Source organism: Eleutherodactylus coqui, chromosome 7, assembly GCF_035609145.1.
Source record: "Eleutherodactylus coqui strain aEleCoq1 chromosome 7, aEleCoq1.hap1, whole genome shotgun sequence".
NCBI classification, from domain to species: domain Eukaryota; kingdom Metazoa; phylum Chordata; class Amphibia; order Anura; family Eleutherodactylidae; genus Eleutherodactylus; species Eleutherodactylus coqui.
This window is the reverse complement of record NC_089843.1, coordinates 208,460,871-208,474,771: the sequence shown is the minus strand read 5'-3', so window position 1 is coordinate 208,474,771 and position 13,901 is coordinate 208,460,871. Positions and strand designations below refer to the sequence as shown.

General features: G+C 48.8%; 1 non-coding gene and 1 pseudogene across 1 annotated transcript; both read right to left on the bottom strand.

Moving 5' to 3' along the window:
- Window positions 1-4,856: 4,856 nt before the first annotated feature.
- Window positions 4,857-5,046, bottom strand: LOC136573873 (U2 spliceosomal RNA). The gene has a single exon (XR_010786089.1). It is a non-coding gene; the product is annotated as a U2 spliceosomal RNA (small nuclear RNA).
- An 8,152-nt stretch (window positions 5,047-13,198) lies between these two features.
- Window positions 13,199-13,373, bottom strand: LOC136573907 (U2 spliceosomal RNA; annotated as a pseudogene).
- Between the last annotated feature and the right edge of the window lie 528 nt (window positions 13,374-13,901).

The window sequence follows — 13,901 nt, the reverse complement described above, 5'->3', positions numbered from 1 at the left end:
GAATGGCGACCCCTGCTGATCTGGACTCGTTAGATCCAGACCAGACTGATGGCCCATGTACCCAATCTTTTTCGTATTTTTTATATTGGGATTTGTGCGGGATGCCGCATTCCTGCAGGAAGAACACGGAAGCAGCAAAGATGGTGAGGTAGTTAAACAGGGCAGCCCGTCTCACTTTACTCTTGAGGCTTCTTACATTAAAAGTGAGACATGAAAGGTCCGCCATCATTGAGTGTGTGAAAGGATGGTGTCGTACACACCCGCGGTGTTCAACTTAAAACCCACACTCTCCGGCTACACCAGAGACCCCGCTGGAGCTCTCATACCCCCCCGCATCCGAATCCACGGTAAACAATGATGATGCTGGAGAGGAACTCCCATCACTCAGCTGACCCCCCAGGGCACCCGAGGCAGGAATGTCCGATAAGTCCCAGATGGACGACATGGGTAGCGTATCAACCCCAGGGGTCGGCAAGTCGGCCTCCTGCTGCTCTCGTTTCCCCTCTGCAGGGGTGGGTACTTGGCTCCTGGCCACCACCTCGGAGGTTGCCCTTGGATCCCCCACCTGGCAGGGAGGGGGAGGGGCACTGGTGGATGGCACCTTAGGGGGACCGTCCGGTTTCGCTGCATCAGCAGGTACTTCCTTAGGTCCCCCCCGTACCACCTCCGAGTACAGGGTGGCCTTGGAGCCTTTCCGCCTTTTTGTTGCCGCTGCGTCTCCCCCGGGGTCTTCTGCCTCGGGTACCTCCGCAGCCGGCGTCTCCTGCGGGCCAGGACCGGCTTCATTTGGACTCCTCTCTGACCCAGGCTCCTGGGGGTGGGAGTCCATCGGCCGCTCTGCAGCCCTCCTCTTGCTACGCCGCTGCTCTTTTGCTTTACCTTCATCGTTTTGGGGGGGTCTGCTGGTGGTATCCATGTCCTCCGGTTCCTCTCCTTGGGGGGGTGCGGTTTGGTCTGCTGGTTTCCTTGGCTGCCCTCGCTGCTCCGTATTTCGTGTCCTATGGCGACACTCAAAGGAAAGATGACCAACTCTGCCGCATATATCACATTTCTTTGCCATAGGACACTGGTTGGTCTCATGCTCTGAGCCACCACAATTCCTGCAGGTGACGCCGCAACTGTCTTTCTCATGGCCATATTTTCTACAGTTGCGGCAGTAGGCTGGCATTCCCGCAAAATAGAGGTCGCCACTCACGTTACCCAGTTTAAAACGAGCGGGCGGTAGTTTCAGACCCCCTGGGCACCCAGGGTCCTTAATACACGTGACCTGGAACCTCCATTTAGATGTCCAAATACCAAGCTCATTCATAATCTTTCCCATACACTTGACCGATTTGAAATAGCTACTGAGAAAGGCTTCCACTTCTTTTTGGTCAGCGTAGGGAGAATACATCTTAATCACTATGAGCTTGGTCACATCTAGGACGTGCTCAACCAACTGGACACCCTCAAGCCGTGGATCTTGTTTGGTAGGAATCGCATTGATCAAATCATGGAAAATACCTTTCTGGGTAAAGGTAACATCATAAGTCCTACGCTTGGGGTAGTCCTGTATCGCCAGAATCTCTCGCTTTTGTATATTGAATACACCCATGAGCACGTCCTCTACCACATAACGCAGGCCACGTGTACCCGCCGCTTCATCCGTAAAAACAACTCGAATTGTGTTCTGTATCCGGGCGTATGCCAGTATGGAGTCTGGGTCCGTACCCATGACTCCTTTTTCTCTGCGCTTTACAACACCGCTGTTGTAAGTTCTCCACACTTAGCACGAGGCTAAGAGGGCAAGGGGGATCACGACTCGTTATCTCTAGGACTAGGCCCTCTCCCCAATAGCAGCAGGCGGGTTTAGCCCACCGAAGTGGGCGATCCCGCCAGGCCGAGGAGAGGGGTACCTGAGATACCCTCTGGCTAAGCTCTCCTGCACAAGTGCACTTGAACTTAGCCAAAAGGCCGAGAAGCGATAACCCGAAATAAGTTTCACCTGCAGCCCGGCCCGCCCAACTCCACTTCCAAGGCTTGAGGCAACACGCTCAGCCTGCACTCTGGGCGCACCCACAATGCACCCAGGGAGATGGAAGAGTTTTGCATAGCCCCGCCCCACGCCTTCTCAACCGCGCCCTCCCCCCCTCAGTCCTTCCTCTTGCACCGTGCTCACGCATCCTAGGCTTGTAGAGCCTGCTGCTGCTGCTGCTGCTGCAGGACTCGTCACCTCCCTACCCAGGATGGTTAAGCCGGCGATGACACTAGAAGCAAGCACTAGTTTGTCTCTGAAGGTGCGTCGGCCGGTCGGTCGGAGGGATCTCTTCGGCCGGCCGCATTTCGAGTGGGGACGGATGGAAACTTTTTACCTGAAATGAGGGAAATTGGCTTCGGCCCCATAGGGCTTTATTGCCTTTCCCTGGGCCGGCATTAGTAGACCCTAGTAAGGAGAGTAATAGAACGGCATGGTCATCCGAAGAACTTAAAAACATACAGCAGGCCTTTTTTTCCCGCCATACATACATAACTACAGATTTTATATTTTTTTTACATTGATATATATATATATATATCACACACACACACACACACACACAATCTTAAATCTATCTTTAATCTATATCTACAAAATCTATAATTCAGAAATAATCCATATCTATATTCTACGTAATTAATAAAGATAGATTAGATAGGATAGGATAGGATAGATAGACACATACATGCATACATACTGTATGCAAATGAGCCAGGTATTTGGAATGCTGATGATGTCACTCCCTTGTGATGTCATACATACATACTGTATGCAAATGAGCCAGGTGTTTGGAATGCTGATGATGTCACTCCCTTGTGATGTCATACATACATACTGTATGCAAATGAGCCAGCTGTTTGGAATGCTGATGATGTCACTCCCTTGTGATGTCATGAGCCAGGTGTATGGCAGGCTGATGTCACTCCATTGTGATGTCATCAATTTAGAAGCATAAATACCGGGCTTGGCAGCGATTTTAGTCAGTCTCTGCTGCAGCTGGGAGACGGGAGATGGTCTTTATCTCTACCAAGAAGCTGCAGAACTACCGGCAACTGCAAAACTACCGGCAACTGCAAAACTACCGGCAACTGCAAAACTACCGGCAACTGCAAAACTACCGGCAACTGCAAAACTACCGGCAACTGCAAAACTACCGGCAACTGCAAAACTACCGGCAACTGCATCATTTTTATTTTATTCAATATAGGTTTTATTGGTTTCATGGAGGGGGGGGGGGGAAACTTTTGCCTTATCTCAAAGCAATGTAAAAATAACTTTGACAATGAAACTTAATAAATAAATTTCGAGTTGAACTATATCATGTTTGTCTGTGATATTTTATAAGGTCTACAAACAGGGGAATGAGGGGAGGGTAAGAGGGGGAGCGGTAAGGGAGGGTAGGTATCTATGACATGGGAGAAAGAGAAAATAAAACAAAAAGGGGGGGGGGGGGGCGGGCTCCGGGATTGTTGTTTCTCTTTACGATTGTGGTTTAAACGTGTTACTCACATGTCCCTGTCTGTAACCACCTAGTAAATAGGGGTGAGCTCCGGGCATCTATCCATATCGCCCAGGTGTGATACAATTTATCATAGCCTGACGGCTCATCTAGAAGCCTCATTCTCTCCCTACGCTCTATTTCGTGGATCAGTTATTTTTAGCGGAGTGCATTTTTAATGCAGCACACAAGGGGGAGACAGCGGCCTACCAAAATCTAGTTGGCTGCTGCTGTGGCTTTCTTTTTTTTAAAAAAAAGGTAGGTTCCGTTCTTCCACGGTGAGGAATAGGCAGGGAGGTTCCGTTTTTGCCAGCTGGGGAATGCTTATAGGCAAGGCCTTATCCCTGGTGGTGCATGTAACGTCAGACCACGTTTCAGACATGCAGCAGCGGCAGCAGCAGAATTCATTCAGTCAGTGGCTCACAAACGAGCTCCGTGCAAGTTTACATTAAACAGACACATTTCTTTCTTTACTGTATTGACTGCGGTCCGTAATCGAGCGGTTGAACTGTTTCTGTGTCCATGCATTGAATAAAGCAATACATCCTTTTAAAGTAGACGTCCGTTCGTTGGAGTTCTTTGCTCCCCGGGTGTTGCTCCATCTGTAAGCGTTGGCCTGGATCCTCATGGACGGAATACTGCCCATCCCACGTGGAGCGTGTATCTCAGCCCGCGTGGAGCGCTGCAGTCCAATGAGGTATTCCGTGCTGCATAGCAAGCCTCGGGCCTGTGTGATTGGGGGTCCGCTGCTGTCTGTCCACTCTGAAGCGCACATCCGGGGCCGGCCGCTTTTCGACTGCCAGCGACTGCAGGTCACACACACAGGCTGGTTGGAATGGCCTAGCATTATCCTGATCCGGAGGTGTAACTTGAAGCTGCGGGGCCCCAGTACAAAGTCTGGGACTGGGCCCCCAAACTATAAAGCTTCATTGATAGCATTGGTTTACAATGTGGGGAAGAGAGACTTTATGGGCCCCCTAGGGCTCCGGGCCCCAGGTGCGACCGCACCCCCAGCACATACACCCATGACCCGAATACGTGGAGCATACAGACGCAGGCTGCCAGGATACGCTGTGCCTGCCCGATGTTTCCAACTTGGCTATTAGCGCAGCGGTAGGTACGAACTATAGAGTGCGGCTGGCATATGAACTGGTGTGTGTTGTTTTGCTTCCAGTTGTACCTGTGCTGTGCACAGTGGATACAATGTTGCGAGCTCCACGGCAGCAGACGGGCTGAGTGTCAATCAAAGTGCTCGTTTGTTAGCAGCAGCAGCCGCCACAGCTGCGCTGCACCTCTTGCTCGCCAGTTTTGTTTTTCTGCTTTTGGAAACTGCTGTAGGAAAGGGGGTGCACCGGTCCTGGAGGTACTGCAATACCAGGTCAATGCGCGGAGTGGACAGAGCAAGCTCTTTTTCCAGCTCCCTGTTCTAAAAATCCATTTAATATATGGTCCCCAGATAGGGGACGTATCAGATATTAAACTGATAAGAACAGATTTTTTTTTTGTTTTTTTTTTAAACCTGAAAGGCTTTATTTACACAACACAAAAACACTTCATCACATCAAATACAACTTAAAGACATGTCAAACTCCTGACAAATTAACTAACTCAATCCATTTTTTGACTTTCCATATCCCCTCCGCATCCACCCCCCCTTTGCTTTTGTCCCACAAATAAATAAAATACAATTTCTCCAACACCATTCGCACGCTGTCCCTAACACTCAGATCCTTCCGCTTAAACACATACACATTCCTTACATCCCACAACACTTCCTTCACACACGCCATAAACAGCCACAACAACCTCTGCTTCACACAATCACTCACACCAAACCCGAACATAACCAACCCATAATTAATGAACGTGGCTCCTGTTATCTCCTTGCACAGAGGGCCGAGCCTCCGTAATACATTCTGTGCATAGCCGCAGTTCCAAAAAACGTGCATCACACTCTCACATCCACCGCACCCCTCTCTCGGACACCTTTCATCCCTCACCAAGCCTCTCACACGCTGAAACTCTCGTACCGGTAACACACCATGCAGACTCTGCCATACTACCTCACTCTGCTTATTACTCATCCCATCCATTCGCACCTTCTTCCACACGCTCTCCACATCCGCTCCTCGCACAGAATTGATATCACACACCACATCCTTACTCTCAATCATTCTCTGGACCATCCGCTTATTCTTCAACACGCTCGCCTCACACTCACTCAACTCAAACTTCACTACAAAACTCACAACCCATTCATACCACTTGGGACTTTCAAACGCCACTGGCTTACGTAAATCATACTCACACCACTTCATCCGCACACACAGTCTCCCAGCTAAGTACCTCATCATGCACGCACCTTTCGAATCTTTCTGGACCAGCACCAATAAGTAAACTATGATGTTACACCCAAAATAGACTTCTAGGTTGGGGAAGCCCACTCCCCCCTTCCTCCAGCTCTTTATAACCTCCTCTCTCCTCAGCCGCTCCATTCTAGACCTCCAGAAAAAGGTGAAAATAATCCTATTCAGACCCCTGAGGGTCATGTAGTCTGGTGGAAAAACCATGGCTATATATAGAAAAATTGGCAAAATCACGCTCTTTATTACCAGGGTCTTACCTATAAAGGTAAGACTCCGCAGCCTCCAAAAATTCAAGCGGCTTTCCACCTTTCGTTTTGCCTCCTGCCAGCTCTCTTTTCCATCCAGGTTGCTATCAAAGCTGATCCCCAAAATCTTAATGGCACCATTCACTCCATTTATACCTGCATCCGCACTCAGCACAGCCTCACCAAACACCTTACATTCACTCTTGTCCCAATTCACTCGGAAGGCAGACGCACCGCAAAACACGGACACCAACAGTCTCACCCTCCTCACAGCACACTCAGACTCACACATCACACACACATCATCCATATAAGCACTCACCTTCCATTCTCTCCCATTGCTGCCAGGAATATGGATCCCCCGCACCACCTTATCTTTTCTGATCATGCAGAGCAAAGGCTCCATGGCACAAATAAACGCCACTGGTGACAACGGACACCCCTGACGCACTCCAGACTTCACATTCACTCTCCTTCCAACCTTCCCATTCACCAACATTCTGCTAAAGATACTTTCATACAAACTCCTCACTCTGCACACAAACTCAGCCGGAAATCCCATTCGCAACAACACCCGAAACAAAAACCCATGCGACAACCTGTCATACGCCTTCTCAAAATCCACACTCACCACATACACATTCTTCTTTCGCTTCTTGCAGTCCCACAACACATCTCTCATCAGACACAAACTCTCATGCACACGTCTCCCAGGCACCGCACAATACTGGTCCTCACCCACCACACACTCCACCACGTCACGCATACGGTTGGCAATTAGCTTAGCATAGATTTTATAATCACTATTCAGTAGTGTAATAGGACGCCAGTTCTTTAGATGTTTCAGATCCCCCTTCTTTGGGATCAGCACAACCACACCCTCACGCATACTATCAGCCATCTCCGCATTCATCCACATGTACTTGCACACCTCACACAAATCCTTGCCCACCACATTCCACAACATTCGGTAGAACTCTACCGGTAGCCCATCTGCCCCAGGTGTCTTGTTTAATGCTAGGCTTTGCATCACCTCAAAAACTTCATTTGTGGTCACCTCCCGCATAATGGATGCCCGCTCCACCTCCCCGAGCCTACCCTCTACCTCACTCAGAACCTCACTCTCCAGACATTCATCCCTCCACTTATCCGCATACAACTCCTCATAAAACCCCGCAATCACCTCATGCACCCCCTCCCCCCTCACCTCACACTCATCCTCATTCACCACACACTCAAAAGTTGGTTTCTTGGCAAAAGCTTTCTTAAAAAAGAAACGTGTGCATTTTTCGTCATGCTCCATCTTGTCTGCTTTAGCTCTATATATAATGCTCCTGCCTTTCTGAGTCAGGTAGTTGTTGATATCCCTCTTAGTCTGTATTATGTCCTGCTGGACCTCCATACCGTTCTCACGGAGCTTTAAAAGGAAGCACTGACGGGCACTGAGCCTTATGTACTCCTTCCTTTTCTCTTTTGCTCTTTTGTAACCTGCAGACTTAAAGAAAACTTTTGTTTTTCTTTTAACCCATTCCCACCATGCCAAGATGTTAGGGAACTCCACCTTTCTCCTACTCCACTTTTTGTATTCACATTCATACTGCGCTCTCACATCCTCACACTCCAGATGACTCACATTTAACTTCCATACTCCCCTCCCACACACTGCACTCTCCCTAACCACAAGCTCACATAACACACTCTCATGATCAGAAAACAAAACCGGTTTTTGCTTGTAACTAATGGCGGTAAACTCATGTGATATAAAACAAAAATCCAGGCGGGAGTGAACCCCCCCCCTGTCTGCATGATAAGTAGGCATAAATGGTGATATGTTACATAAGGTCTGTATGTCCTGCAAATGAAAGTCCGTGATAATTTCAACCAAGGCTTTTCCAGATATGTCCAGGGGAGTCTTGTTTATGTCACAATTCATATCCCCAACTAAGATAACGGGCATCCTGCCCTGCATAAAGAATTTCAATTTGTCAAATAATATCTTGCGCTCATTCTTACCTGTGGGCGCATACACATTAATAACACGAAACTTTATATTTCTATACAATAATGTGGCCGAGACGCATCTCCCCACCTCTATTACCTCATAACTGAGTAGCTCTATGTCCCCAGTGTTTATGAGGATCGCTACCCCGTCGTTTTTGTTAGATCCACTCCCAGACCATATGGCTCCTCCGTGGGGCCACTCTCCAGGGCCAACCTCACCGCTAATACCACATTCTTGTAGGCATATTACGGATGCGCCTTCTTGCCTTAGTAGGCTCAATATGGCCGCTCTCCTGCTCTTATTTTGAAACACACGAACGTTCTGGGAGTGGATCAGTAGGGGCATGGCTTTATATAAGCATACACAAACAGAGTCAAGGCATAGGGTTCATGGCATCAAAGCGCCTAACATAGCCCCATATGGTCGCCTTCATCTGGCGCCAGCGCTTCAAAGGGGTTGCTGGTTTCCATCGCCTCACTTCCACTCTCCTCATTCCTTCTTTTTTTTGCAGCTTTGCTATCAGCCACCTCGGTGAAATTCTCCTCGCTGTCACTAATTTTGTACCCACCACCCTCCCTGTGACACAAAACCGTCTCTGGCGAGGAAAAGCTGCCAATGATGCCAGACGGACGGATGGGGCTGTCCACCTCCTCTATTATTTCCTCCAGATGGCGGATAACTTCAGACACCTGAGCGTCTGCTGCCGCACTCATATCCACACCCACAACTTTCTGGCTTTCAACTTTTCTTTTTATGTTCGGGCCAGTCACGCTCTTTGTGGTAGTAGGTGGTGCAGAAACAGCAGCAGCCGCAGCAGGCTGCACGGGAACAGGAGCAGCAATAGCAGCAGCAGACGATGCGGCAACAGCAACTGCAGCAGGCAGCACAACAGCAGCATACAGTACTTTAACAGTAGCTGCAACTGCAGCCGACGGCACAGAAACAGCAGTCGCGGCGGGTGGCCCAACAACAGGCCTGGTACTCACAGCAGGTGAATCAGGGGCAACAGCTGGTGGGTTAGAAGCGAGGGTACTTGCAGTAGGGGTCACAGACACAACATTAGCCTTTGCAGAGGCTGACTCAGGGGTAGCAGCAGCTCTCACAGCAGGTGAGTAACGAGCCTTAGCAGCACCTGCGGCCGCGCCTCCAGCAGCCACACCCGAGGCAGCAGTATCTCGTTTACCTGCAGCAGTCTCTGCATACGTCCTCCTCCAAAAGTCTCTAGGGCGTTCAGCCCCCGGGCAGTCCTTACAAACGTGCTCCTCAGACCCGCACAGGTCGCACCGTCTGGGTTTTGGGCAATCGCCTGCGTGGTGCCCCTCGCCCTGGCAGTTGCGGCAGACTTGCCCTTTGGTGCACTCGTCCTTTATATGTCCGAATTGGTTGCAGTTTCTGCAGTAGCGGGGCTGTCCAGGATACGTTAAATACCCACGATTTCCAGCAATAGAAAAGTTTGCTGGCGGGTGCATCACCCCTCCCAAGCGGTTTGGATCCATTCTGAATCGGACAAAGAACTTATACTTGCAATTAAATATGTCCAATATGTTTTTTTGTTTGTCCCCACCGCGCACATTATCGCAGTACCGCCTTAGGAAGCTTTCAATTAACGCTACGTCGGTGTACGGGTTGTACACGTGGACCAAGACAGGTTTTTCTTGTATCCCGAACAAGGGAGTTATCCTCACTCCCTTCAGGTCACTGTCTTTGTGAGCCCGCAGCCATTCATACACATTTAAGCACGCATATTCCTCACAGAATGTGACATCGTACTGGCCTTGTCTTGCAAAGTCCTGCACGCTGTAGATTTCCATTTTCTGCACACCGCACTTTTCCATAAGGACATCCCGCACAATGTACACCAAGCTATTCCTCGTCCTGTCGGTGAGATCCACATCAAAGCGGATGGTGTTCCGGATTCCAGCCATCTTCACAAGGTAAGTCTGTCGGTCTGTCAGGGACCACAGAAAAAATTCTGCTTTTGCAGTAGAGCCTGGGCCAAACCCAGCTCGCTCCCAACCCTCCGACCAGATCAGGTGCGACACTTGATCTTAGCCAAAAGGCCGAGAAGCGATAACCCGAAATAGGTTTCACCTGCAGCCCGGCCCGCCCAACTCCACTTCCAAGGCTTGAGGCAACACGCTCAGCCTGCACTCTGGGCGCACCCACAATGCACCCAGGGAGATGGAAGAGTTTTGCATAGCCCCGCCCCACGCCTTCTCAACCGCGCCCTCCCCCCCTCAGTCCTTCCTCTTGCACCGTGCTCACGCATCCTAGGCTTGTAGAGCCTGCTGCTGCTGCTGCTGCTGCAGGACTCGTCACCTCCCTACCCAGGATGGTTAAGCCGGCGATGACACTAGAAGCAAGCACTAGTTTGTCTCTGATGGTGCGTCGGCCGGTCGGTTGGAGGGATCTCTTCGGCCGGCCGCATTTCGAGTGGGGACGGATGGAAACTTTTTACCTGAAATGAGGGAAATTGGCTTCGGCCCCATAGGGCTTTATTGCCTTTCCCTGGGCCGGCATTAGTAGACCCTAGTAAGGAGAATAATAGAGCGGCATGGTCATCCGAAGAACTTAAAAACATACAGCAGGCCTTTTTTTCCCGCCATACATACATAACTACAGATTTTATATTTTTTTTACATATATATATATATATATATATATCACACACACACACACACACACACAATCTTAAATCTATCTTTAATCTATATCTACAAAATCTATAATTCAGAAATAATCCATATCTATATTCTATGTAATTAATAAAGATAGATTAGATAGGATAGGATAGGATAGATAGACACATACATGCATACATACTGTATGCAAATGAGCCAGGTATTTGGAATGCTGATGATGTCACTCCCTTGTGATGTCATACATACATACTGTATGCAAATGAGCCAGGTGTTTGGAATGCTGATGATGTCACTCCCTTGTGATGTCATACATGCATACTGTATGCAAATGAGCCAGCTGTTTGGAATGCTGATGATGTCACTCCCTTGTGATGTCATACATACATACTGTATGCAAATGAGCCAGCTGTTTGGAATGCTGATGATGTCACTCCCTTGTGATGTCATGAGCCAGGTGTATGGCAGGCTGATGTCACTCCATTGTGATGTCATCAATTTAGAAGCATAAATACCGGGCTTGGCAGCGATTTTAGTCAGTCTCTGCTGCAGCTGGGAGACGGGAGATGGTCTTTATCTCTACCAAGAAGCTGCAGAACTACCGGCAACTGCAAAACTACCGGCAACTGCAAAACTACCGGCAACTGCAAAACTACCGGTAACTGCAAAACTACCGGCAACTGCAAAACTACCGGTAACTGCAGAACTACCGGCAACTGCAGAACTACCGGTAACTGCAAAACTACCGGCAACTGCAGAACTACCGGTAACTGCATCATTTTTATTTTATTCAATATAGGTTTTATTGGTTTCATGGAGGGGGGAAAACTTTTGCCTTATCTCAAAGCAATGTAAAAAATAACTTTGACAATGAAACTTAATAAATAAATTTCGAGTTGAACTATATCATGTTTGTCTGTGATATTTTATAAGGTCTACAAACAGGGGAATGAGGGGAGGGTAAGGGGGGGAGTGGTAAGGGAGGGTAGGTATCTATGACATGGGAGAAAGAGAAAATAAAACAAAAAGGGGGGGGGGGGGGGCACTCCGGGATTGTTGTTTCTCTTTACGATTGTGGTTTAAACGTGTTACTCACATGTCCCGGTCTGTAACCACCTAGTAAATAGGGGTGAGCTCCGGGCATCTATCCATATCGCCCAGGTGTGATACAATTTATCATAGCCTGACGGCTCATCTAGAAGCCTCATTCTCTCCCTACGCTCTATTTCGTGGATCAGTTATTTTTAGCGGAGTGCATTTTTAATGCAGCACACAAGGGGGAGACAGCGGCCTACCAAAATCTAGTTGGCTGCTGCTGTGGCTTTCTTTTTTTTAAAAAAAAGGTAGGTTCCGTTCTTCCATGGTGAGGAATAGGCAGGGAGGTTCCGTTTTTGCCAGCTGAGGAATGCTTATAGGCAAGGCCTTCTCCCTGCTGGTGCATGTAACGTCAGACCACGTTGCAGACATGCAGCAGCGGCAGCGGCAGCAGCAGCATTCATTCAGTCAGTGGCTCACAAACGAGCTCCGTGCAAGTTTACATTAAACAGACACATTTCTTTCTTTACTGTATTGACTGCGGTCTTTAGCGAGCGGTTGAACTGTTTGTGTCTCCATGCATTGAATAAAGCAATACATCCTTGTAAAGTAGACGTCCGTTCGTTGGAGTTCTTTGCTCCCCGGGTGTTGCTCCATCTGTAAGCGTTGGCCTGGATCCTCATGGACGGAATACTGCCCATCCCACGTGGAGCGTGTATCTCAGCCCGCGTGGAGCGCTGCAGTCCAATGAGGTATTCCGTGCTGCATAGCAAGCCTCGGGCCTGTGTGATTGGGGGTCCACTGCTGTCTGTCCACTCTGAAGCGCACATCCGGGGCCGGCCGCTTTTCGACTGCCAGCGACTGCAGGTCACTCACACAGGCTGGTTGGAATGGCCTAGCATTATCCTGATCCGGAGGTGTAACTTGAAGCTGCGGGGCCCCAGTACAAAGTCTGGGACTGGGCCCCCAAACTATAAAGCTTCATTGATAGCATTGGTTTACAATGTGGGGAAGAGAGACTTTATGGGCCCCCTAGGGCTCCGGGCCCCAGGTGCGACCGCACCCCCAGCACATACACCCATGACCCGAATACGTGGAGCATACAGATGCAGGCTGCCAGGATACGCTGTGCCTGCCCGATGTTTCCAACTTGGCTATTAGCGCAGCGGTAGGTACGAACTATAGAGTGCGGCTGGCATATGAACTGGTGTGTGTTGTTTTGCTTCCAGTTGTACCTGTGCTGTGCACAGTGGATACAATGTTGCGAGCTCCACGGCAGCAGACGGGCTGAGTGTCAATCAAAGTGCTGGTTTGTTAGCAGCAGCAGCCGCCACAGCTGCGCTGCACCTCTTGCTCGCCAGTTTTGTTTTTCTGCTTTTGGAAACTGCTGTAGGAAAGGGGGTGCACCGGTCCTGGAGGTACTGCAATACCAGGTCAATGCGCGGAGTGGACAGAGCAAGCTCTTTTTCCAGCTCCCTGTTCTAAAAATCCATTTAATATATGGTCCCCAGATAGGGGACGTATCAGATATTAAACTGATAAGAACAGATTTTTTACATTTATATATTTATTACGTATCAAATCATTAACAACAAAAATCAAATAATTGCAATAGATAAGGTCAGAAAAAATGGACAAGCATTCAAAACAACATATTCCACAGGTGAATGTTCCACAAGCTGAGAGCTTTTCTTCTCCCCAGATTCTTCTTGTCCAGCAGGTAATACATATAAAGTTCACTTTTTGCTAGTTTCAAACAGTCTCTTACATTTATGCAGTCTCTTTTAAATAATAAAATGTTCCTCGTTTTCCATAGTGCGTTTTTTATGCAGCTTAAAGTGCACCACAGGACTCTTTCTTTTTCTGGTGTCATATTTGAAAATACACCGTAAAAAATAACTTCGTGGCTCAAAAAATCAATGCCAGCTAAAAACTTTAAAAAATGGCAACACTCCCTCCAGACCTCCTGTGCAAAAAAGCAGTTCCACATTATGTGCAAGACAGTCTCATCATCGCCACATTGTTGTCGGGGACATACCGCTGTGTTACTTAGCCTCCTTCTGTGCTGGAAGTCCCTTGTCGGCAGACACTCGTGGACC